Source organism: Rousettus aegyptiacus, unplaced genomic scaffold (assembly GCF_014176215.1).
Source record: "Rousettus aegyptiacus isolate mRouAeg1 unplaced genomic scaffold, mRouAeg1.p scaffold_m13_p_1, whole genome shotgun sequence".
NCBI lineage: Eukaryota > Metazoa > Chordata > Mammalia > Chiroptera > Pteropodidae > Rousettus > Rousettus aegyptiacus.
Window position 1 is genome coordinate 40,450,914 of NW_023416284.1, and position 26,351 is coordinate 40,477,264.

Below are 26,351 nucleotides of genomic sequence, written 5' to 3' on the forward strand. Positions count from 1 at the left end.
TGACAGCAGCTTCAATAACAGTATTAGATTAAGTATTATTACAAGGTAGTTTTATTTATTTCTATTTACCTCATGTTTAAAAGTTCAAAACTTTACCACACTATTTAGAGTGGAATGAATAGTTAATGATAAGATTTTCTTTCTGTATATGAGGAGGAGGATACCTGAATGGATCAGCCATTATGGTAGGAGGAGGGAGATAAGAGAATGGACCAGCCAGAACGATACCCCAGGTGCTGGTCAGAATCATTCCTGATGGCAACTGCGTGACCCTCCAGGGGTTTCACCTGATGACCCTGGACAGAATTGATGCAGCAGGCTGTGATGTCCAGAAGTCTGATTGAAACTTTAGAGAACAGAGATTCATCCTGAAATAAATAGAAAAAGGAACCAGCATGTGGTAACCTAATTCTTCCCAATATAGCAGATTCTTGGTGGAAAATAAAACAAATAAATTTTAAAAGGAAATTTTCGTACCAAACCAACCAGTTCAAAACAGTGATGTGTATCAGACCGCAGAAAACTTTTTCCCCAATGGAAGCTGTAAAAACCCTCTCCACCTGAGTCATTTAAAAGTAGCCTGCTTAAAATAATTAGAAATTTACTCAAGGGAACAATCCATTAGTGGCCAAGGATGTACGAGATGAATTGATAGGTCCTTTAAAGACCTACTTTCCATAGCACAACTTTCTGAGCACTGGTTTGTTTGTTGCCTTCATTAAAAATTATATATATAATTTTTATATATATATAATGCATGGCCATGCACGAGCTGAATACTAATACAGAAAATACTTTCTAGAGTGAAAATAGATCTCTTCAGAGCCAGAAGGGAACACTAGTATGGTCTCTCTGGTGTGTTACAGGTCTTATCTGGGGGAAAGAAAAGGGGTTCAAGTATCTTCATCATCCTGCTTTGAGAAGTCTTAAGGAACGAGAGATGTGCCTTGCTGGCTCCAGTCACCCATTTATTGACCAGGACTGACTCATCTGGTTTCTCTATGTTCTAATACAAGTTTTCTCACAGGCTAACAGGACTTTTGTAGAAAGTGGATGACATTCAGGTCACTTAGAATAATGCTGACTTCAGTACTCTTAAAAACTAACTACAAAGGTATTCTATTAAAAAGGCAAAATTCAAACCAAATCAGAGCCAGACAAGCAAACTGGAACCTCTACGGGGATCCTGAGGAATTCCTCAACTACAAAATTCTTCTAACTCAGTCTAGATAACTCTGTGGATTCTCCAAGTTGTGATGATTAGCCGAGAAAGATGAAATGTTCTATGGAAATGTTCCTCTAAAAGCAACTTTAGTTTTCACTAACTAGGAATTGTGTTACTTTGTTCACCATGTACAACTTCCCCATTCTGTCCTCACTGTCCTTTCCCACTTTCACGTTTGTCTTTATTGAGTTGTCCTTTATTGAATCCATGTCATGCACCAGATACTCTGCTAAACTCTGGACTACAAAGATGGGAACTGTACATTCACTGTCCTCACAGAAGACTTCTTTTCATGTATGTACTTATTAGGTACAGGTTAAGGGGCAGTGACAAGACTCCAAAATACAGTGGTTTTTGTAGGATAAGAGTTTGGTTTTTTTCATGCAGCAAGTTAGGGGTGAGTGGGAGCCTCTGCCCCACATACAGAAATGCATATTTCTCTATAGATTTGTCATTCTCTAGGAAATTTTCTCTCTCATTAGAGTTCAACATAACTAAGGAAAGAGAATGATGATAGGTAGGCAATCTCTTTGTAGGGAGGACATGTATAAGTTATACATTTCCCAGTCTCCCATATTGAGAAATAGGCATCTTAGTAGTAGGCCACATGACCTTAAAACTCAGAGGGTTCTCTCCCCAAATGCAAAGGGGGAAAGAATGAATATTTGGAAAAATTAGCATCTTGGCCATAAGGACAAACTGAAAAAGGGCACCAAAAAAATATAGATAATCTGAGTAATTTGCCTGGTTGCTAAGGAAAGGTCACTTGGTCCTTGGTTTCTCCATTTGTACAAGATATTTTTGTAGTCTCTTTCAACCTCAGTGTTGAATCAATAGCTTTCCATGCACACAACTTTACCTATAACCTATTTTCATGATTCAGAAAGGAGCACGTGAACTTCAATTTGCTTAACAACAATAAGCAGTGCTTTCTTGCCTTTTTCATTTACATATTTAAATGGAAAATGAAATGTTGCATTTATCTTGATAGATTGTAAAGTGCCTTTTCCATCATTCTCCTTGTCCTCAGCCTTCTCTTGCATTAGCAGATGAACTGATTGTTGTGAAAAAATTAGTCACTTAAGGGAATGTTCTCTGAGAAAAAATTGACAAAAAGCAAATTATACATTCTTGAAATAATAACGAGATGTTACCCCCTTATCTTGTTATAGAAGGATTGAGTAAACCCTCACGAAAAAGAAAAGGGATAAAAATTCGCTAGTGTTATGAGTTTGTGATACTGACTGGATGCAAAAGGAATTAGAAAACTGGAAAAGGAAAATAAAACCCTATTCAAAGCAGCCCACTGTGATTATTATATTAAATTTAGAGAACTGTTTAATTTTATATCAAACTAAAAATGTATCAGACATATTTTTTAAAAAATTTTTAACTAAAAAGTAGATAATTTATTTTATTTTTTATAACAGCTTTATTGGGGTACAATTCACATGCCATAAAATTCAAACTTTTTTAATGTTTAACTTATTTAACCAAAAACAAAAAAAATAGTTTACCCATTTTCCCCATCCCTTATCCTCAACCTCTGGCAACCACCAATCTATTCTCTGACAGAGCTTTTTAAAAAATTCTCTTTTGTATCCCATGCATGAAAGATATCAGATGGTATTTGTCTTTATCTGTCTATTTGATGTAGTATAATGCCCTTGAGGTCAATCTATGTTGTTGCAAATAGCAATATTTTGATTTTTTTTGTAGATTTATAATATTTCACTGCGTATGTGTATATACACACCACAATTACTTCAGTCATGAATGGACACATGTTATTTCCATATCTTGGCTATCATAAATGCTGCAGTGAACACAAGGGTGCATATATCTTTTCAAGTTAGTGTTTTGCTTTCTTCAGATAAATACCCAGAAGTGAAATTGCTGGATCTTATGGTAGTTCTATTCATAATTTTTAAAGAAATCTTTATACTATTTTCCATAGTAACTGAACCAATTTACATTTTCACAAATAGTGTGCAAGTGTTCTCTTCACTCCTCATTCTCACCAACCCTTGTTATTTCTACTTTTATTGATAAGTCTTTCTAACAGATGTGAGGTATTATCTCATTGTAGTTTCGATTTGCATTTCCCTCATCATTAATGATGGAGAGCATCTTTTCTTGTACCTCTTCCCTGTCTGTATGTTTCTTCTGGAAAATTGTCTATTTAGATTTGCCCGTGTTTTAATTGGATTGTTTGCTTTTTTGCTATTGAATTGTATTAGCTCTTAATATATTTTAGATATTAACCTCATATCGGATATATGACTTAAACATTCTATCTCATTCAGTAGTTTGCCTTTTCATTTTGTTGATCATTTCCTTTGCTGTGCTTTTATTTTGATGTAGTCCCACTTGCTTTTTTTAATCCTTTTGTTGCTCTTGCTTTTGGTGTCAATTTCATCAAATTATCAAGACCTATTTCAAGGAGGTTACCGCCTGTGTTTTCTTGTAGGAGTTTTATGCTTTCAGCTTTCATGTTCAAGTCTTTAATCCATTCTGAGTTAAGTTTTGTGTACAGTGTAAGATAATGGTCCAGTTTTATTATTTTGCATACGGCTGTCGTATTTTTCCAAAACCATTTATTAAAAAAACTGTCTTCTCACCATATATTCTTGGCTCTTTTTTCATAAATTAATTGGCCATGTATGTGTGTGTTTATTTCTGGGCTTTCTATTTTTCTAATGATTTATGTGTTTGTTTTTGTGCCAATACCATACTGTTTTAATTACTACAGCTTTGTAATACAGGTTAAAGTTCTAAATTCAACCTCTTAAAATATAAAATCCAGTAGTAGATAGTGTACTTACAGAGTTGTACAACCATCATTATTATTGAAATTTAGAATGTTTTCATCATGTTCAAAAGAAATCTTGTGTCTATTAGCAGTCACTGCCCATCTACCTTCCTTCCATCCCCAGTCTTAAATCTACTTTATACATGTATGAATTTGCTTATTCTCGATATTTTATATAAATGAAATTATATAATATCTGATTTATTTGGAGGCTCTCAATTCTATTCCATTGTTCTATATGTTTATCCTTAAGACCATAACAACCTATTTTAATTATCCTAGCTTTGTAGTAAGTTGTGAAATCAGGAAATGTAAGTCCTCTTTATTTTTTTTTTTTTTTCAAAAATTGTTTTGGATATTCTGAATCTCCTGCATCTCCATATGAATTTTAGAATCAGTTTATAAATATCTTCAGAAAAGACATCTGGGATTTTGAAAGGAATTTCATTGCATCTCTAGATCAAGTCATTTGATCTGTGAATGTGAGATGTCTTTCTATTTATTGAGATTTTATTTAATTTCTTTCAATGTTTTTAGGTACCTTTTTAGCAAAAAAAAATTTTTTTTTAATTTTCTACATTTCTTAAAGCCACCGACTATCTAAAGTAAAAATAGTAACCAATGTTTTGTGACATTTCAAATATATGTAGAAGTAAATGTACAACAATAGTACAAGGGCAGGAAGGTAAGTAAAGAGAATTATAGTTTCATAAGTATCTTTATTTGTTATCAAGTATAGATAGTATATGATATTTATTAGTTACATTAGTTTCAGGAGCCCAATATAGTGATATGATAATTTTATACCGTGCAATGTGCTCATTCCACCGATTCTAGTAATCATCTGTCACCATGGAAACTTATATTATTGACTATATTTCCTTTTACCTTTTTTACCCATCCCCAACCCTTTCCCTCTGGCAACCATCTCTAGTTTCTGTGAGTCTGTTTTTGTTTTGTTACTGGTGCAGGGGGTGGGTGGAAGGTGGGGTGTATTATACCTTCTTTATCCATTTGTCAATCAGTGGACACCTAGGTTCTTCCACATCTTGACTATTCTAAATGCTTCAGTGAACATAAGGGTAGATATATCTTTTTGAATTCGTGTTTTTATTTTCTTTGAATATCTGTCAAGAAGTGGAATTTATGAGTTATATAGTAGATCTACTTTTAGGTTTTTGAAGACTCTCCATAGTCTTTTCCATAACAATTGTAGTTCCACCAACGGTGAACAAAGGTTTTCTTTTCTCAACATCCTGGCCAACACATGTTATTTGCTGATTTTTTGATAATAGCCATTCTGACTAATGTGAGGTGGTATCTCATTGTCATTTTGATTTGCATGTTCCTGATGAGATGTTGAGCATCTTTTTATATGTATGTTGGTCATCTTTATGTCTTTCGAGAAATGACTTTCATGTCTTCTGCCCATTTTTTGATTGGATTTTTTTGTTATCAAATTATGTAAGTTCCTTATATATTTTGGATATCAACCCTTTATTGGATATATTATTTGCAAATATATCTCCCATTCAGTGGGGTGTCTTTTTGTATTATTGAGGGTTTCCTTCACTTTAAGTTTTTTAGTCTGACAAAAATCCCATTTGTTTATTTCTGCTTTTGTTTCCATTGCTCAAGGGGACATATCCAAAAAAAGATATTAGACTGATATCTAATAGTTTACTACCTATATTTTCTTCAGAGTTTTATGGTTTTAGGGCTTACATTTAAGTGCTTATTAATCCATACTGTTTTGATTACTATAGCTTTGTAGTATAGTTTGAAATCAGAGAGCATGATATCCCCAACTTTTTTCTTTTCTGTCAAGATTACTTTTGTGGTTCCATGTGTATTTTTGGATTCATTCTAGTTCTGAGGATAATGTCATTGGTATTTTGATAGACATTGTGTTGAATCTATAGAGTGCTTTGGGTAGTAACATCATTTTAATAATATAAATTCTTCCCATCTATGAGCACAGTATAGCCTTCCATTTATTCGTGTCCTCTTAGGTTGCTTTTAAAAAAATGTTTTATCATTCTCAGAGTATAAGCCTTAAATGTAACCTTCTTGGTTACATTTATTCCTAGGTATTTTTTTTCTGATGTGGTTGTAAATGGGATTTCTCCATGTGATTAATTTCTGTATATTTTGTATTCTGCTCCTTTACTGAATTCTGTTAATTTTTGGGTGGGTTCTTTAGATTTTCTACATATAGTAACATGTCATCTGCAAATGGTTACAGTTTTACTTTTCCCTTCCAAATTTGGATGCCTTTTATTCCTTTTCTGACTCTTGAGACTAAGACATCCAAGGCTATATTGAATAATAGTGGTGAGAGCAGGCATCCTTGTTTTGTTCCTTATCTTAGAGGAAAAGCTTACAGCCTTTCACCAATAAGTGTGTTAGCTGTGGGATTGTCATAGCTAGCCTTTATTATGTTGAGGTATGTTCCCTCTATTTCCATTTGCTGAGAATTTTTATCATAAGTGGATGTTAAATTTTATCAAATTCTTTATGTGCATCTATTGAGATAATCATATAATTTTTATCCTTGTCTTTGTTGACGTAATGAGTCACATTGATTGTTTTGCAGATATTGAGCCACTCTTGCATTCCTGGCCTAAATCTCATTTCATCATGGTGTATAATCCTTTTAATGTACTAATTCGCTAGTCTTTTGTTGAGCATTTTGGCATTTATTTTCATCAGGGATATTGGCCTGTAATTCACTCATTCTCTCCCTCTCTCTGACATAGTATTTTTGTCTAGTCTTGGTATCAGGCTAATGCTGGCATAATAGAATGAGTCTGGAAATGTTCCTTCCTCCTCAATTTTTTTTTTTTGAATAGTTTGAGAAAAATAGGTACTAATTATTTAAATGTTTGATAGAATTCACCTGTAAAGCTGTCTGATCCTGGGCTTTGTTTGTTGGGAGTTTTTGATTACTGCTAGTAATTTCATTGCTAGTTTGTCTATTCACATCCTCTGTTCCTTCCTGGTTTAGTTTTGAAGGTTGTCTGTTTCTAGAAATTTATCCATTTTTTCCAGATTGTCCAATTTGTTGGCATATACAGTTGTCCATAATATTGTTTAATGATCCTTTGTGTCAGTTGTAATAGCCTCTTTCATTTCTAATTTTATTTATTTGTATACTCTTGCTTCATGAGTCTTGCTAGAGTCTTGGACATTTTAATTATCCTTTCAAAAAACCAGCTCCTAGTTCCATTGATCTTTTCTATTGTTTTTCTGTTTTTGATTTTATTTATTCCTGCTCTGATCTTCATGATTTTCCTCTACTTACTTTGGGTTTTGTTTGTTCCTCTTTTTCTAGTTCCTTTAGATGTAATTTAAATTTTTTGAGATTTTTCCTGCTTCTTATGGTGACCTGTATAACTATAAACTTTATAACTGCGTTTGCTGCATCCCATAAATTTTAAAAGGTGGTGTTTTCACATTTCTTTGTATCAAGGTAGTTTTTGATTTCTGATTTAATTTTCTCTTTGACCTATTGGTTATTTAGAAGCATGTTGTATAATTTCTGCATATATATATACACACACATACACACATTTATTTATTTCCTATTTTATTCCTTTAGTTGGTTTCTAGCTTCATGTATTGTCAGAAAATATGCTTGATATAATTTCAGTCCCCATGAATTTATTGAGGCTTGTTTCATGACCTAGTAGGTGATCTGTCCTGGAAAATGTTCCATGTGCACTTAAAAAACATATAATCTGCAGTTTTTGGATGAAATGCTTTATAAATGTCTAGCATCAAGTCAAATTGGTCTAATGGTATTTAAGGCCATTATTTCCTTATTTCCTGTCTGTCTGGATGATTTATTTAGTGAGGTAAGTGGAATATTGAAGTTCTCAACTATTATAGTATTAATTTCTGCATTTATAGTATTAATTTCTACATTTATATTAATGTTTGCTTTATATAGTTGGTTGCTCCTGTTGGGTGCATAGTTATTTACAATTATATCCTCTTCTTGGACTGACTCCTTTAAAATTATGTAATTTGTCTTTTTATATTCTTTGTTTTAATGTCTATTTTGTCTGAGTATTACTATCCCCAATTTTTTTTATTTCTATGGAATATCATTTCTATCCCTTCACTTTCAGTCTGTATCTTGTGATGTACAGTGAGTTTCTTCTAAACAGCATATAAATGGGTCATTTTTAAAAATCCATTCTGCCACTTTGTCTTAATTGAAACAGTCCATTTACATTTATTGTATGTGTGTATTTCCATTTTGTTAATTGTTTCTTGGTTTTTGTTGTTCATCTGTTCCTTCTGCTCTTGATCACTTTTGTCTTCTTCGGTGTTTTGATTAGATTTCTTTCTCTTCATTTTTTTTGTGTATTATATGTTTTTGGTTTATAGTTACCATGAGGTTTATATATCCAACTATATCTATACCTGTCTATTGTTGTAGATTCCTTTCTTTCAGCACTTAAATATCTCCTGCCACTCCCTTCTGGTCTATAAAGTAGCTTCTGAGAAATCAGCTAATAACCTTATGGAGATTCCCTTGTATGTGACTTGCTGGTTCATTCTTGTTGCCTGTCAGATTGTCTTATTATCCTTAACATTTGCCTTTTTAGTTACTATGTGATTCAGTGTGGGCCAATTTGAGTTCATCCTGTCTGAAACTCTGTGCTTCCTGAGCTTGGACGTTTGCTTCCTACCCCAGATTAGGAAAGTTTTCAGCCATTATTTCTTTAAATATTCACTTTGTTGTTCTCTTCTTTTGAAACCCCTATAATATCAATGATAGGTTGCTTGGTGTTCTCCCAGAGATCTCTTATACTATCCTCATTTTTTAAAATTCATTTTTTATTTTGTCATTCTGGATAGGGGATTTCTACTATTCTGTCTCCAAGTCACTAAATTTTTCTTCTGCAATAACTAATCTATTGTCCAGTCTTGCTAATGTATTCTTCATCTCTGATTGGTTCTTTATTACATTTTCTAAGTATTCTCTGAGTTTCCCTATTCTACTGTCAAGTTTCTTGAGCATCCGTATGACCATTTCTTTGAATTATTTATCAGGCAAATTACTTATCTGTTACATTTGGGATTTTCTCTGGAGTTTTTTTCTTGTTCCTTCATTTGGGGTATCTTCTTCTGCCTTCACATTTTGACTTTATGTCTGTTCCTGTGAGTTGGATGGAATACCTACCTCTCCCAATCTTATGAAAAAAGGTCCATGTATAGACTGTGTGTCAGAGTTTTGGTAGTCGTCGGGACAGGCTTGTGTAGTGCCTCGTGTGTTACCTGGCCTGAAGGAGTGGGTTCTGGGTGGGGCAGCCTGGCGCATGCATGCGTCCTTGCTCTTCAAATCCAAGTCAGACTCTCTGGTATAGACAGAGCTACTCTCTCTGCCCTACTGCCTTAATTATCTGTTGTCAGAGTAGGGTCTGAGTGGAGTGGCTTTGCATCCTTGTGTCTCAGTTCCCCACCAACTCTACCAGGTGGTTCAGCCTTGCATATGTGCACAGCCACACTTTACTATTTCTGCACCCTCTCTGCAGCCGTGAAGCTCCTTGTGTGCTCAGCTGTGCCCCACTTACTCTGCATAGGTAGCCCTGCCTGTGTACCTCATTGCTTTAACTGTCCACCCATCAGAGTAGGGTCTGGTCAGGGCCACTCTTCTGCCTGTGTCTCAATGCCCTAATAGCTCTACCCTTTTTCTGGTAGGGGCAGCCTCCAGTGCAGGCACAGCAGCACTCCTCTTACTCCACATGGGGCAGCCCCACGTGTGGGTACCAGAAAGTATTTCTAGCTCTGTACTTTCTTCAGGTGGGGTAAAACCCATGTGTGGTGCAGCAGTGCCCACTACCTGTGCTTTCTCTGGATGGGACAGTCCCGTGTGTGGGTACTACAGTGTTTTGCTAGCTCCACACTTTCTGCAGGAGGGACAGCCCCATATGAGCACAAAATAGATCCTACTATCTCCGCTCTTTCTCTAGACAAGGTGGGTAGCACTCTTTCCAGGCAGGGGAAGGCTGTGTGTGCACACAACCCAATGGGTGTGGGAAGCAGCACTCTGCCATACCCGCTGGATCAATCTCTGGGTGGAGAAGCCTCTTGTATACACACTGTACACTCTCCCGTTTCTGCTGGATCTAGCTCCAAGAAGGGTGGCCAGGGATGTTACTGTGCCCTGTAGTTCAGCTAGACAAGCTGGGTGGAGCTCCCACCTGCTGTGCGCATTCAGAGTAAACATAAACAATGGTGTACACCAGTTCCTTTGGACTCAAGTTGTTCCCTCAGGTCTCAGAGTGCTTTCATACTTTCCTGACCTCTGTGTAGTCCCTCTCAGTTACCTGTTGTGCAGAAGCTGTTCAATATAGTCAAAATTATCTCTCAGAAGGAATTGCTCTAACTATAGTGTACATTCCATGTGTTCTTGGGAGGGGCCAAGTTCAGACTCTACCTGTACCACCATCTTGGACCCACCTCTCGCCAATGTTTTATAGTTTTAAATGTACCTGGCTTACTCTTCTTTGATTAAATTTATTCCTAGCATTTTATTCTTCATAATGTAAACATAAATAAAATTTATAACTTATTTTTTTAATTTATTGTGGTGACATTAGTTAATGAAATCCAATAAATTTCAAGTATACAATTTAACGCTGTGTTCACCACCCACAGTTCTATTGCTTTCTGTTACCACATATTTATTTGTCTCCTTTTACCCCATCTACCTCCCTCCTCTTCCCCTACCCTCTGGTAACCACTAGTCTGCTGTCCATGTCCATGAGTCTGTTTGTTGCTTTTAGATTTATATACCAGAGATATCATGGTTTTCAACTTTTTCTGTCTGGCTTATTTTGCTTAGTGTGATTCTCTCAAGATCCATCCATGCTGTTGCAAATGGCAGTATTCCATCTCTTCTAACTGAGTGATATTCCATTGTACATATGTACCACATCTTCTTTATCCAATTATCTATGTAAGACACTTTGGTTACTTCCATGAATAATGCTGCTGTGAACATCGGTGTGCATATATCTTTTCAGAGAAATGTTTTCAAGCCTTTGGGGTAAAAACCCAGAAGAGGGACTGCTGGGTCATAAGGTAGATCAATTCTTAGTTTTTCAAGGAATCTCCATACTGTTTTTACATAGTGGTTGTACCAATCTTCAGTCCCACCAGCAGCATATGCAGGTTCCTTTTTGTCCATATCCTCTTCAACACTTGTTATTGTCTTGTTGATAATAGCCAATCTAACAGGTATAAGATGGTATCTCATTGTGGTTTTGATTTGCATTTCTCTAATAGCTAGTGATATTGTGCATACTTTCATATGTTTTTTGGCCATTTATATGTCTTCTTGAGAGAACTGCTCAGGTCCTCTGCCCACTTTTTATGTCAATTGTTTGTGTTGTTATTGAGTTGTATGAATTCTTTACATATTTTGACTATTAGGGCCTTTTTAGAGGTGTGGTTTGCAAATATATTTTCCCATTTGTATGATTGTCTCTTTGCCCATTGATAGTTTCTTTTGTCATGCAGAAGCTTTTTAGTTTGATATAATCCTATTCATTATTTTTGCTTTTACTTTCCTTGTCTTTGAGGTCAAAGTCATAAAACCTTCTTTGTTCAAGTCCATGAGTTTTGTACCTATGTTTTCTTCTATGCAATTTATTGTTTCAGGCTTTATACTCAGGTCCTTAATCATTTTGAGTTAATTTTAGTGTATGGTGATAGACAATAGTCTAGTTTCATCCTTTCGCAGGTGGCTTTCCAATTTTCCCAGTACTATTTATTGAAGAGGCTTTCCTTTCTCCATTTATGTTTTTGGCTCCTTTGCCAAAAATTATTTGCCATATAAATGGGCCTGTGTGTCTGTTTTTCTGCCAATACAATGCGATTTTGATTGTTGTTGCTTTGTAGTATAATTTGAAGTTGGGCAGAGTGATGCCTCCAGCCTCATTCTTTATTCTCAGGATGGCTTTGGTGATTCAGGGTCTTTTGTGCTTCCATACAAATCTGATGATTTTTTTGTTCTATTTACTAAAAAAACTGCAGATTAGATCTTAATGGGGATTACATTAAATCTGTGCAATTCTTTAAGTAACTAGGCTATTTTAACTGTTGATTTTTCCGATCCAAGAATATATAATCTTTATATTTCTTTAATTTCTTTTAATGGAATCTTATAGTTTTCATACGGTTCATTAACTTTATTCCTGGGTATTCCTTTTTTTTGCAATTGCAAAAGGATTTTTTTTTCATTTTTTTTCTGACAATTATTATAGATAGGAATTATAAGGGTGTTTGAACATTGATTCTGTATCCAGAAGCTTTACTGTATTTGCTTATTATTTCTAGTAGTGTTCTTGTGGAGTCTTTGGGGTTTTCTGTATAGAAAATTATGTCATTCACAAATAGTGACATTTCGACATTTTCATTTCCTATTTGGATGCCTTTTATTTCTTTTTTGCCTGATTACACTCCCTTGGACCTCCAATGTTATGTTGAATGACAGTGGTGATAGTGGACAACCTTGTCTTGTTCCTGATCTTAGAGGGAAGGTTTTTAGTTTTTCATTACTAAGTGTAATATGGGCTGAGGGTTTGCCATATATGGCCTTAATTATGTTAAGGTACTTTCCTTCTATACCTATTTTATTGTTTTTATCATACATGGATGCTCTATCTTGTCAATGGCTTTTCTGCATCTATTGATATGATTATATTATTTTAAGTAGCATATCACATTAATTGGTTTGCATATGTTAAGCATCTCGGTGCCATTGGGATGAAGTCCACTTAATTGTGGTGTATAATCCTTTTAATATGTGGTTTTGGTTCACTAGTATCTTATTTAGGACTTTTGCATCTGTGTTCATGAGAGATATTGGTCTGTAGTTTCCTTTTTTTGTGTTTCCATTTATTTTTATTAAAGTATACAGTACATTGGTTAGACATTTATATTTTATAAAACGATCTCCCTGATTTCTTTTTCTCCTTTGCATTCCCTATGTTGTGCTCCCCATCCTCATGACTATCAGCTACTAATTAATTTGTACTTCTTTAACCCCTCATCTCATTCTCCCATCTCCCCAACCCCATCCCCTCTGTCATCAAATTGTCCTCTATATTTGTGAGTCAGTTTTTAATAGTTTGTTCTTTTGTTCCTTAGATTCTGCATAGAAGTGAAATCATATGGTATTTATCTTTCTCTGTCTGACTTATTTCACTCAGCATAACCTCGAGATGCTTCCAGATTGTTGCAAATGGTAGGATTTCATGGTTTTTTTTAATGGCTGAGTAATATTCCATTGTATATATGAACTATAACTTCTTTATCCAATTGTCTGTCAATGGGCATTTAGGTTGCTTCCACATCTTGGCTATTTTAAATTGTGTTGCCATGAATATTGGGGTGCATAAATCTTTATTATTTTTGTTTCCTTTGGTTGATACCCGGAAGTACAATTGCTGGGTCAAAAGATATATTCATTTTTAATTTTTTGAGAACCCTCCAGACTGTTTTCCATAGTGGTTATACCAATATGCAATAAAATATATGCTATAAGAGGGACATTCTGAGAAGATGGCAAAGTAGGAGGCACCAGGAATCTGCCTTTCCACCTAGACAGTGCACTGGCAGACTCTGTTTAGTGTAACTATTTTGGAACTCTGGAGTCTAATGAAGGCTTGCAACTTCCAGAGGAAGGGATGGACTTAATAAATTATAAATTTCAGGTATTGGTTCAGCAGCAACTATTCATTCTCTACCCTTCAGACTCATGGCAGGCAGCTGTACATAGGTTTCCAGAGCATCTTGTATAGTTTATGAGAGCCAGGGTGAGCAATAAGGACCATATCTCTTAAAAATCAGGGATCTATGAACTCAGAGGTTCAGACACAAATGCAGGCTACCATTGCTGCATCCCCTTCCTCCCTTGTTTTAGATCTCTCCCCATCCAGCAAAAGAACAAAGTTGGAGATCTTGGACTTTGTTTTCAAAACTTACTAAAAAACTACTGGAATACAGACAGACATAAAATATACACAAATGGAATAGAGAGCCTAGAAATAAACCCTTACATATCTGGTCAAATTGTTTTTGACAAGTATGCCAAGAGCATTCAATGGGAAAATGACATTCTCTTCAAAAAATGGTGCCAGGAAAACAATATACACATACAAAAGAATGAAATTGGACCATTACCTAAAAACATACACAAAAAATAACTCAAGGATCAAAGACTTAAATGTAAGAACTAAAATTATAAAACTCTTCATAACATTGTATTTGGCAGTGCTTTCTTAGGACGACAAAGGAAAAAGACAAACTGGACTTCATAAGAATTTTAAAATATGCATCAAAATACACTCTCAACAGAGTGAAAAGGCAACCTGTGGAATGGGAGAAAATATTTGCAAATTATATATATGAGATTGATATCCAGAATAGAGAACTCCTAAAATTCAACAACAGAAAACCAACCCAATTCAAAAATGGGCAAAGGTTAAATAGATATACAAATGGTCAATAAGCACATAAAAACATGCCAGTGTCACTAACCATCAGGGAAATGCAAGTCAAAACCACACCTCACACTCATTAGGATGGCTTATAAACAGACAAAAAGCCCAGAAACTAACATGTATTAGTGAGGATGTGGCAAAACTGAAACCCTTTTGTACTTTCTGTGGGAATGTAAAATGGAACAGCTGCTCTGAAAAGCAGCATGATGGTTCTGCAAGAAATTAATAGAATTGCCGTATGATCTACCAATTCCATGTCTGTGTACAGATGCTTCTTGACCTATAATGGGATTATATCCTGATAAACCCATCATAAGTTGAAAATATTATAAATCGAAAATGCGTTTAATACACCTAAACTACTGAATCTCTACTACTTTTATACCTTCATAGGTAGAACCACTATAAGTTGGGGACCATGTATATATATCTAGTAGTTAAAAGCAGGGTCTCAAAGAGATATTTGTATACCTATTGTTATGGGCTAAATGTTTGTATCCCCCCAATTCGTACATTGAAGTTCTACCATCCAATGTGATGGTATTTGGGAGGTAATTAGGTTTAGGTGAGGTCATGAGAGTGGTCTTCTCATGAAGAGAATAATTTCTTTATAAGAGGAGGAAGGGACAGGAAGATATGTAAACATACAGTGAGAAGACTGTCTACCAACTAGGACGAGGGCTCTCACCAGAAACCAAACATGCAGGCATCTTGGTCTGACTTTTTAGCTTCCAGACTATGAAATTTTTTTTTTCTGTTTAAGCCACCCAAACCGTGTTATTTTGCTGTAGCAGCCCAAGATAACTAAGCCACCATATTTATAGCAGTATTATTCACAAGAGCTAAGACTTGGAAGCAACTCAAATGTCCACTGGAAGTCGAATGGATAAGCAAAATGTAGTGTGTGTGTGTGTGTATATATATATATACATACATACCACATATATACATACATACACACAATAAAATATTATTCAGCCTTAAAAAGGAACTTATGAGATACATTACAACATGAATGAAATTGAGGACATTTCCTAAGTGAAAAAAGCCAGTTACAAAAAGAAATACTGAGGCAGAGTAGTTTCCAGGGGAAAAGGAAGGAAGAATAGGGAGTTATTGTTTAATGAGTATAGAATTTCAGTTTGGCAAGATGAAGAGTTCTGGAGATGGTAGTGATGGCTGCACAACAGTACGAATGTACTTAATACCACTGAACTGTACAAGTGGTTAAAATGGTAAATCGTTACATATATTTTACCATAATAAGAAAGTTAATTGAAAAAAGTTACATGCTATAGTTGAGTGTAATACTACTTGACATTTTCCAGGACTGCCTTCTCATCAGTTTCCTATTTAGAGGTATGTAAATGAATTCTTAGGATTGTATCTGCTAAACTTTTTTCTCAGTACTAATCTTAATGTTTAAGTGCAGGTAAGTTGCTGCACCATTCGGTCTGCTGTACTAAATCATCTCAGTCTGCCCTTGGCCACCATGTTTTGATTTGTAGTTTATTATCCTCCGTATTGCTGGCTGCTGCTGCTAATTTATGTGGCTAAAGAGTTTTTGTTTTGTTTCATTTTTTGGTTATTTTTTATCCTATGTTTCAAATTTATTTTGGGAAAAAAATTCCTAATTAGCTTCATTCTCCCTTCTTAATCTTTATATTTCTCTTATTATTTAAAATGTTTTTATAATAAAACTCGATTCCTTTTGGATACATTTTTCATGTGCCTTAAAGACATATGAGTATTTTTTACGTCTTTCAGTAGGCAGTTAATTTCTCTAGATTTTTTATATAAGTAATTAAGAAATACCTGCTTTATTTTACCTAACATGCATATATATATAGAGAGAGAATCCACTGACAGTGTAAATGGTACTGCTTTGTAGATTCTCAAACATAGAGATTACAGGAATTGTTATCGCGATAAGATGATGGTGATGAACTGCTTTTCAGTAACAGGGAAGTGAAAAAGCTCAAGGGATAACATTAAATTACTCCTGGTTTGTTAACATTTACATTGACATTCTAACCCCACGGATTTCCATGGAGAGGAATCTTAAGTAGTAAGGGACTTCTCATCATGGTGGCAACGTCTCATAAGAAGCCAAAAAGAAACACAAGATGCCTGCATTTGCAAAAAGCTAACCCAAAGTCCATTTTCAATTAAATTGTTCTTGGTCATATTCAATATCAAATCCAGTTAGGTCATTCATTATGGAGAGAAGAAAAATGTAGCATCACTTGTTAGTGACATGGAGAAACTGAATACAAAGCGCTGTATTACTTTTCTCCTATTTTTTTTTTTCTGTGAATTGCTTTTTAAGGTGAAAAGAAACACTGTTCTTTGTCATGCAGGTTATATTTTTCCAAGTTTCCAGGCTCATACTGGAGTATGGTTCCACCCATCTTCCAACTTGACTACTTCTCTGACAGCAATATGTGGAGTACTGAGTAAAATATAGAAGACAATCTTTTTTAAGAAAATTAAGACTAGCATTTTTGAAAATTTAAAGTAGATGAATGTCATCTTCTGAAATAGTATGAGATAAAAATTTTCTACTTCTAAGTTATTACTCCTCCAGTTAGTGACTTTAGCAAATTTCAGTTTCCTCATCTGTAAGATAGAAATATAATAGAGTGCATCACATGGTAATTGTATTGAATGTGTTGATAAATCTAACAAAAGCATGGTGCTGTAAGAGTTCAGTCAATGGTATTGATGATAATGAAAGGGTGATTAGGCTTCATTTGCTTTTCTACAAATATCTCCTTGAGTGATTTCTAAGTGTCAAGCATGAGCTTGAGGAACTTAAAATAGAACTATTCTTCCTCCTCCTACTGCATCCAAAATTCATCATTTCTTATCCTAAGTATTTTTAATCCCTACACCAACTCATGTTCTTCATTTCTTTGTATCTCTCCTGGAGTGTTTCCAGAGACTCCTAAATGGATCTAGCTGCTAACTCTCTCTCCAGTCTGATTTCTGACAACATTTTCTTATGTTTCTCATCCTGTGAGTGCTACTGAAATCCTTTAACCTATTGAAATATGTTATGTACTTTTATTTCCCAGATTTTATGAGGCCTTAGTCCACTTGCCTGGAAAACCCCTTCCTTAATCATAATTCATCTTGACTAATTAGCTTTCTCTCCTGCGTTCTTTCTCCACCATGTAGCTCTGATCTGAGTGAGCACAAATCACTTAGTATTGGGTCTGTTTATTTTTAAGCCTCTCCTGCTAGACTGCAAACTATTTGACATTTGTAACTTTGCCTGGCGCGGGTTGTAAGAAAAGCTTTTCTAAATAAATGAACAGATAAAGAAATAAAGTATAATCTTTACAATATAGTATGTAGTGTCTGCATGTAATGTATTGATGTTAAATGTAAGGAAGTAATGTAAACTTCAAATAGAGAACATATTTTAGAAAAGTTAGTGTTATGAAACAATCTTATATGTTACCTGTCTGTTATATCTCAGTAAAACTGGAGTCGGGGAGAAAAGCTAGTTTCAGAAATTACAAATCTGAGGCTAAAACTAGAAAGTCTCTGATTTGGGACCATGGAAACCAAGGCTTCTCTCAACCTGTCTTTGACTGTTTAGAAATCATCCTTCTTCCTCATCTTTTCTGGCTGGCTTGAGTATCTCATTAGCTGCATTTTCACTATGATAATCCTGTTATTACTCAAATAAATTCCATTTAAAGCTATGATTTATAAAATTCTGTTAGACAAATATTACTAAGAATAATCAAAATGGTTAACACAAATATGAGGCTACACTATTTCTATGTTATTAATATTAGATGATTACCCTAATATGAAAATAACACTAAACGACAAATTGATGTATAATAGAGAAATTGTGTTTGTGTATATATATGTGTCTGTGTGTATATATACACACAGACACATATACATGTTTATATGTAATTGAAATTATTTTTTGGCAAGTAAGTAAAAGGTTTAAAATAAAATTTGGTAATTTTGGAAAGATTCTCTGCTCATTGACAAATTGTTCATAAATCCCTACAAGAATCAATTACTTAATATACTACTTTATATTGACTACAAACTTCTTCTAAATATAATCTTTCAAAAAAGGAAAGTTCAAGGTCTTATCAAGTCAACTATGGCTCACATGTATAGCTAATAATAATTTCCTAAATTCGTATTAGGGTCAACATGTGACAAATCGCTTTAACATTCTCATTTGATTTTCATAGGAATAGATACCCTGCTTCACTAACTCGAGAAGTCTCAGTGTCTACAATAAACTTATTGGCTGAAATGTTAAAGTGGGTTATAATAGTCTATTCTGTATCAAAGGATATTTTTCATCAACTACTCTACATTTTTAAATCTATGTCTCTGAACTTTTATACATGGGCTCTGATGGTGCATTAAAACTGTAAAAGTGCTTTCTTTTTTTTCTAAGATGGAATTGTTTAGACAGATATAGTGTTTGGATTAACCAAAAGCAACCCTGCCTATATAGCTACTATTAAATGGATTAGATGTAATCCAGCCATTAAGTCTTGAATCATTATACATTAAGGCAAGTGGCTTAGTAGGACAAACAGATGTAATAAAAATGGGTAGATTTAGACCAACAAATACATTATCTCTAAAGTGTGGATGTCTTGTTTGTAGACTATTCGTCCACACTTTCGAGAAATATTTCTAAGGTGCCTGTTATGTGTTAAACTTTAAAATGGGCTCTGAGCCACCCAAAATATTAAAGATTGCGTTCTTGCTCTGAAGGGTCTCAAAGTCATGTCAGGGTATCAGGTTATAAACAGACAGTCCTAGCACAAAGAGGTGAGTGTAATGATTGAGACATGTCCAGGTATTTTTGGAAGTACAATGGAATTCTTGATTTATCCTTGGAGATACATTGTAGATTTCAGAACTAACTCTTAAATATTATAAGAGTTAAGAGTTAAAGACCACAGTTAAAAGTTGAGGAAGCCACACAGAGAAGCTATTCTAGGCAGAGATACCATGAGCAAAATCACAGTGACATGTATTATGTATGCATAGAAAATGTTTGTTATTGTGAGAATATAAATGTAAAGAGTAATAGGTACGGAAATAAGTATTTTGGGCAATCTTGGGTTTGTAGACTAGGTAAAGGATCTTAGGAATTATAGTAATACTCAGAGGTTTTCAAGCTGGGTTTGCATGTTAGATCATTTTGCGGATGGATATGTAAGAAATTTATCTGAGGAAGAATACAATATTGGTAATTATATTGGTGCAGGTGAGAAATGATTTAAAAAAACCTCTGGCAGTGGAAGTAGGAATGCATAGAAAGATTCTGATCAATGAGAGATTTATACAATATGATCTGGAGTAATTTAGTGATTTATTAGATTTTAGGATTAAGAGTAAGAGAGAAATGTGCACGCTTCTTAGTTTTTGCTTTAGTGACCAATCACTTGTATAATTGCTTATTCTATGTCTGTCCATTTACAATGCCATAAAGTTCATGACAGGAGGAACTAAATATGCTCACCTCTTCCTATATAAGAATTCTGCACTGTTCCTAGTATGTATAGATGCTCAATATACTTGTTGAACTAGTGAATAGAAAATTCAGGATGATGGGATGGCATAAAGAGGGGAAGATGATGGACTCTGTATTGGACAGGTTGAAGTAGAAATTCCCATGAAACATGTAGATGGAAATAGCAAGTGTGCGTGTGTGCATGTATGTGTGTGATCAACAGGGAGGACTAAGGAATCACTGAAATTCTGTCTATTGAAGCAGTATGTTTTAAACAAGTGGTTCTCCTTTTAACTGATGCTCAGTTCAATGCATTTTCTGGTTGGTGAATTGATTTTTTTCACTCAATTCATTCCTGAACAGAAATAGACCATTACTACTTCGGCTAAATGAGATTTTCAACTGTATGACATAGGATTCCTGCTGCATAAAAAATATATACAATCTGGGCAATAAGTCTGAGTTCCATAGAGTTAGACATGAATTTTAATTTACCTTGGGAAAGCTCTAGGTTAATCTTGAAAGAAAAAGAAATCCTACCCATGTAGGTAAGGAATAACAGATTGATAAGCAAAATAACTAAACTAGAAACAGACCAAGACCGATGATTTCATGGTATATGTTAATTTTAGTTGTACCCAGGAAAAACTGTAAGAGGTATTTGAATCCACAGCAACCTGACAAATAATACTCATCCCCATTGCCAAATCTTGACATTAGGATAATAATGAGCCTACAGAATCAGAGATAAGCTAAATCTAAGGTCACAATCAAAAATATTTCATCTGTAGTGCTAACTCCACTCTACCATAATTGATTAGTGATGTCTGCCATGGGCATAGGAAAAGGATTGATAGTACGTGGGTCAAGTATTTACCATCACTGATATATACAAAATCCATATGAATGTAGATAGAAGAAAATAAATCATTGATTTCAGAAAGGTCCTTAAAAGGCATTTGATGGTGGAATCTATAATATACAAACCAGGTGAATATCCCCTGAAGTTCTCTAAAGATGGAGGCACTACTCTTAAAATACTATCATCTTTAAAAATTTCAACCATTAGAAAATTTTTTAAAATGAGAAAAGCAGGCCTACTTTAACCTTTGTATATTGTTTTAAGTTCTACATTTGATGATACAGAGTAAGCTTCATATTTAAGAAAAAAATATCCACAAGTATCAGCCTAGAAGTAACTGAATTATTTGACATTTTGCTCTTAAAAAATTAATTATTGGAGATGGAAAAAAATGGCATAGATGCTAGAGGCTCTGTTCATCCCTCTGGCAACCAAATCAAAGTTGCGATGGAAGCAAGGAGTAGCAGCAAGGAAAAATCACCTGGGATGTAAATGAACAAGCCACACAACTAGGGAGAAATCCAAGAAATCACTCTGCAACCACAGAAGGTAGGACGGAGCTAGGACAGGGGGTTGCCTGGTCTCAAGCCACTGAGTGAGACTGCAACAGTGGCAGCAGCAGATGCCTCTTAAAGGGACCGCGTCTGCGAGTGGATTTTCATGGTGATGGACCTGTTCGCTCTGAACACTAGTGCCATTTGGCTGCATGCAGGGGCCACCAGGGACTTATAGGGTGACGTTGTGGGAATGAGGGCTTAGGTGAGACTCGCTCTGTACAGAAGTACCGGTGGTATCCATTAGTCTCTATTGAGCCCTCTCCCTTGCCAGTGTGCAAGACACTGCACCACCGTAGCTGTGATGTCATGAAACTGTATAACAGAAGTCACTCCGCCCAGAGGCTTTCCTAAAACCCTGCCTCCCCCAGCTCGCAGCCCCACCCAAGCCACGTCCAGATATATCCTCAGCGAGTCAAGTACTCCTTGCTGAGCAGTACCTAGACCCACAATTGAGGTAGCTGCCCTCGGTTACTGGTGCAGCCTTTTAGGGCAACTATGAGCACAGCTTCTGTGTATTGCTTGCTGAATCTTAACAGGTAGCCCTGGAGGGGCACAGACTAGGGCTAAATTTGGCTTGTTGCTGAACCCCTCTCAAGACTGTGCCACTGGACACCTACTTCACAAATCCATGATAATAAGATTGGGAGACTTAGGAGCTTTGCTTAGTACATAGAAAAAGACATGGAAAAGCAGTTCAATGGGAAGACAAATAAGCAGAAACCATATAAGAGAACAACAGAAATCCAGATATAATGGAGTCAAGTAATCTAACAGATGCAGAGTTCATAACACTGGTTATAAAGATGTTCAGTGAAATTTTGAGAAGTATAGATAAATTCAGTGAGAACTTTGACAGAGATAAAAAACATAAAAATGGAAATCATAAAAGGGAACCAGTCTGAAATGAACACATTATCAGAGATGAGTATATTCAACCGAATAAATAAAGAATAAACAAAGTGAATAAAGAAAAAGGATCACATCCCCTATATAGAGGATGGAAAAACCAAGGACACTCAATCAGAATGGCAATAGATAATTTTCCAAGACTATAAAAATAATTTAAGGAGCATATGGGACACTATTAAGGGTCAAAATATCTGTCTGGCGTACCTGAAGGAAAACGGGATGTTAAACAGCTGTTTGAGGAAATTATGAAAAAATTTCCTAATTCGGTAAAGAAAATGGATAGAAAACCCCAGGAAGTTCAGAGAATCCCCCAAAACAGGGATCCAAAGAGGCCCACACCAAGACACATCATAATTAAAATGTCAAAGGTTAAATACAAAGAAAATTTTAAAAGCAGCAAGAGAAAAGCAGAGAGTTACCTACAAGAGAACACCCATAAGACTGGCAGCTGATGTCTCAAAAGAAACTATGCAGGACATAAGGACTTAGCCAAAAATATGTGACATGATGAAGACCCACGATCTAAAACCAAGGATACTTTATCCAGCAAAGCTATCATTTAGAGTTGGAAGGACAGATAAAGAGCTTCCTAGACAAAAACTAAAGGAATTTATCACCACTGAGCCAGTATTACAGGAAATGTTAGAGGGACTTCTTTAAAAATTAAAAAACATGTATCAAAAACAGGAATAAAGAATGGTAATGACTACATTCCTACCAATAAGTACCTCAAATGGAAAAGAATTAAGTGTTCCAATTAAAAGAATGGATGAATGGAAAGGAAAATAATACCCCTACATGTTGCCTATAAGACTCAGTTCAGATGAAAAGACACAGACTAAAAGGAAGGCGATGGAAAAACATATTGCTTTGATGGACCTAGAAGGTATTTAAGTCAGACTGAGAAAGATAAACACTATATGATTTCACTTATATGTGAAATCTAAGAAATAAAAAGAATAAACTAATGAAAAACAGACTTACAAATATAGTGGACAATTTGGAGATGGGGAGGAGGGTTTAGGGACCTGGTAGAATGGAGTGAAGGGTTAAAGAAGTACAAATTAGTAGCTTATGGATAGTCATGGGGATGGGGAGCACAGCATAGGGAATGCAGTTAGAATTAATACATTAGCTAGGTGGAGGGTCAGGGGAGAGAGGGAGCAATTGGGGGGATCATTTTATGAACTATATAGATGTCTAATCAATGTATTATATACTTGACATTAAGTAAAATAAGTTTTAAAAATTTATTTAATAAAAATGATGCTATGTTGACTAAGTAATAAGGTGCCAGAGATTCTTATATCTTACTTCCTAGTTGGCCAATATTTATACTTTCTGGGGAAAACAGGTTCCTGTTTTCAGAGATCTCTATTTAAAGCAATCCTGGGATCTCCTTTAGTTGTTCATTTAAGGTTTTGTATTTTTTTTTTAAACCAATTCATATTTATGGGAACCTACTATGTGCTCAGTATTGAAATTAGTTTTTAAAGTGTATTTTATTGTCCCTAACTTCATGAACCTTTTCATGTACCAGGCAATGGCACCACCTGCTCTTCCCTTGTTTAATGTTTTTCTAATCAATAGGCCATTCTTTACAGATAGAAGTTTCCCAAATTACAAGGCCCAAAAGAGGTCCTCAGAAAAGACCTAGAAGAGTTATCTTATTCTCACAGTCAATGAGTTCATCCAAATTAACAGCCAGGTTCTCTTCTACTTATTTTCTTTTGATCCCCAAAAGGAATCCATAAAACTCTTGATGTCACAATGTCCAGTACTCTTGATAAGGTAGTAACCATAGACATTTCCTTATTGAAGAGAAGCTACATTTTACATCCCTGGGCCATCTAACCCAAATAAAGACAATGATTAAGCTGCAACAGCATTTTAATATACACTGGTTCAAAAGCTCTAACCAATAGAGAATGATGATTTCATAGACCAGATTTCTTTGGTGATGTGGAGATATGAAGAAATGGTTGTTCAGTTGATTATGATAGAAAAGAAAAAACAACAGACAAAAGAGAAGAACTGAGTCATTAGTGGCAAATTCACTCAAAGAAAAAAGTGAATTGGTGCCTGCTTTTTAAGGGAGAACTATTGAAGAGTCTGTTGAGTTACTAGAGGTGTCATCTGACTACTGAAGTTATTATTCTGTCTTAAAGATGGCCCGTCTTTATGAGGCTCGTACATGTGATTGATGTTCTTATTATCTATATTCCTTTTGTATACTTAAACACATAATGCGTCTACTTTCACACCAACTTTTGGAATAAGTGAGTGAGTCTGTTTCCCATTTGCCCACAGAAAAATTTATCTATGGTCCTTTTACGCTGTTTGTTTAAGGCACATTTACTCCAAGTATGATGGGGATTAACTCATCATGCAGCGTATTGTGGAATTCCAGTAAAAGAAGATTCATACAGCACTATGCCCTAAAGAGTGGCAGTGACAGTGACAAATGACTGTGCCCAAAGGAGAACAATGAAAACTGTGATCCATCTCATATAAAGAACATCTGAAGGCTCTTGACATGATACACTTAAGAAAATAAAAAGCTTAGGAGCCATGGCAGCTAACTTCAAATGTGTGAAGAGTAAATATAAAAAGGGGGCTTTAGACTTATTCTATATATATAAAAAGTACAGAAATAAGATTAATGTTTGGGGGTACATGAAGATGGATTTTGTTTACATATAAGTATTGTGACATTTCAGCCCATTCCAACATTGTGACTTGCAACAATCTACCACCCCAAGTGCCCCCCAAAAAGAATAGACTAGATGCTTGAGTTAATAAGTTTTCCATCAGTACAAGACTTTTTAAGAGGCATATCTATCTCTCTCATACCTTTGAAGTTGTTTGCACATGAATGAGAATTTGAAAGAGGTAAGTGACAAGGTTGCTTCCAATCCATGATTCCATATCAAATGGCTTCTAGTTTTTAAAACTAAGTACTAACCTCAGGAAGAGATTTTCTGTTTAAAAGCTCAAGTAATATAAAAGCAGTGATTCTACCAGAAAAATTGGACACCGATAGTAGACAAGAAAACCATGTACCACCTAAAAAAAAAAAATCACATAATTTGTCTCTAAGGCTATGAACTACACAGCTGTTTTTAATTTTAACATATCTCCAAAGATTAAGAGGTCTACCTTAGGATCAAGAACGTGCCAAAAAAAAAAAGAGAGAGAGATGAAATAGTATTGAGTTTTAGCTATGAGCTTTTTTTTCTAATACAAAATAATATCCCAGACAGTATGTTCAATAGATAAAAATAACCTAGATGATAGCTTTATGAAACAAAGTATTAGATTAGAAAGAACAACTTTAATTATAGAAGTTGTGGGCTGATTTTATTATAATTATTTGATGAATAAAAAGTATTAACCATATTAAGGAAAATGGTTATGGAAATTATAGAATAATAAGTAGAAAGAACTCAAGAAGTTTGATTTGGATAGACTGTAGGAAAGACCAGAAAAAAAAATGATAAGCAGGACCCAAGTAATTAAGATCCTTATTGGCTACTTGAAGAAGTTTGGAACTTACCCTGTGAGTTCCCAGCCCCTCTCCACCTCCCAGTGAACATAATAAGTCTATATTTTAGTAGCAAGATAGATAGTTGGCTCTGCCTCTTTCTCTGTATTGTGGCAGCCATTGAAGGGTTTAGGCAATAAAAATCAGTAGTAAGTGCTATAAGTAAATTTTGAATGTTCACTAGCACTCATCCCCTTCGCCCTCCTCCTCTACATTGTTCCCCGCTTTCTTCTTCAGTCAAATCATTTTCCTTAAGAGATATTGTAATTCAAATGTTTAGAAGTTGTCTTTAGATGTTTCAGTCTTCAGGACCTATGAACACATATTGTGGCTTTTTCTTTCCACTTGTAATTAGATGTGGCCATGTGACTTTCTTTGACCAATGAATTTGAACACAAGTAATGTAT

General features: G+C 35.0%; 1 long non-coding RNA gene across 1 annotated transcript in view; it reads right to left on the minus strand.

Moving 5' to 3' along the window:
- Nucleotides 1-228: 228 nt before the first annotated feature.
- The window catches only part of LOC107518346, a 391,518-nt gene continuing 365,395 nt past the window's right edge, over nucleotides 229-26,351 (minus strand). Inside the window, exon 7 of the long non-coding RNA XR_001598830.2 lies at nucleotides 229-368. This is a non-coding gene — a long non-coding RNA (uncharacterized LOC107518346). The remainder of the gene's footprint in view (nucleotides 369-26,351) is intronic.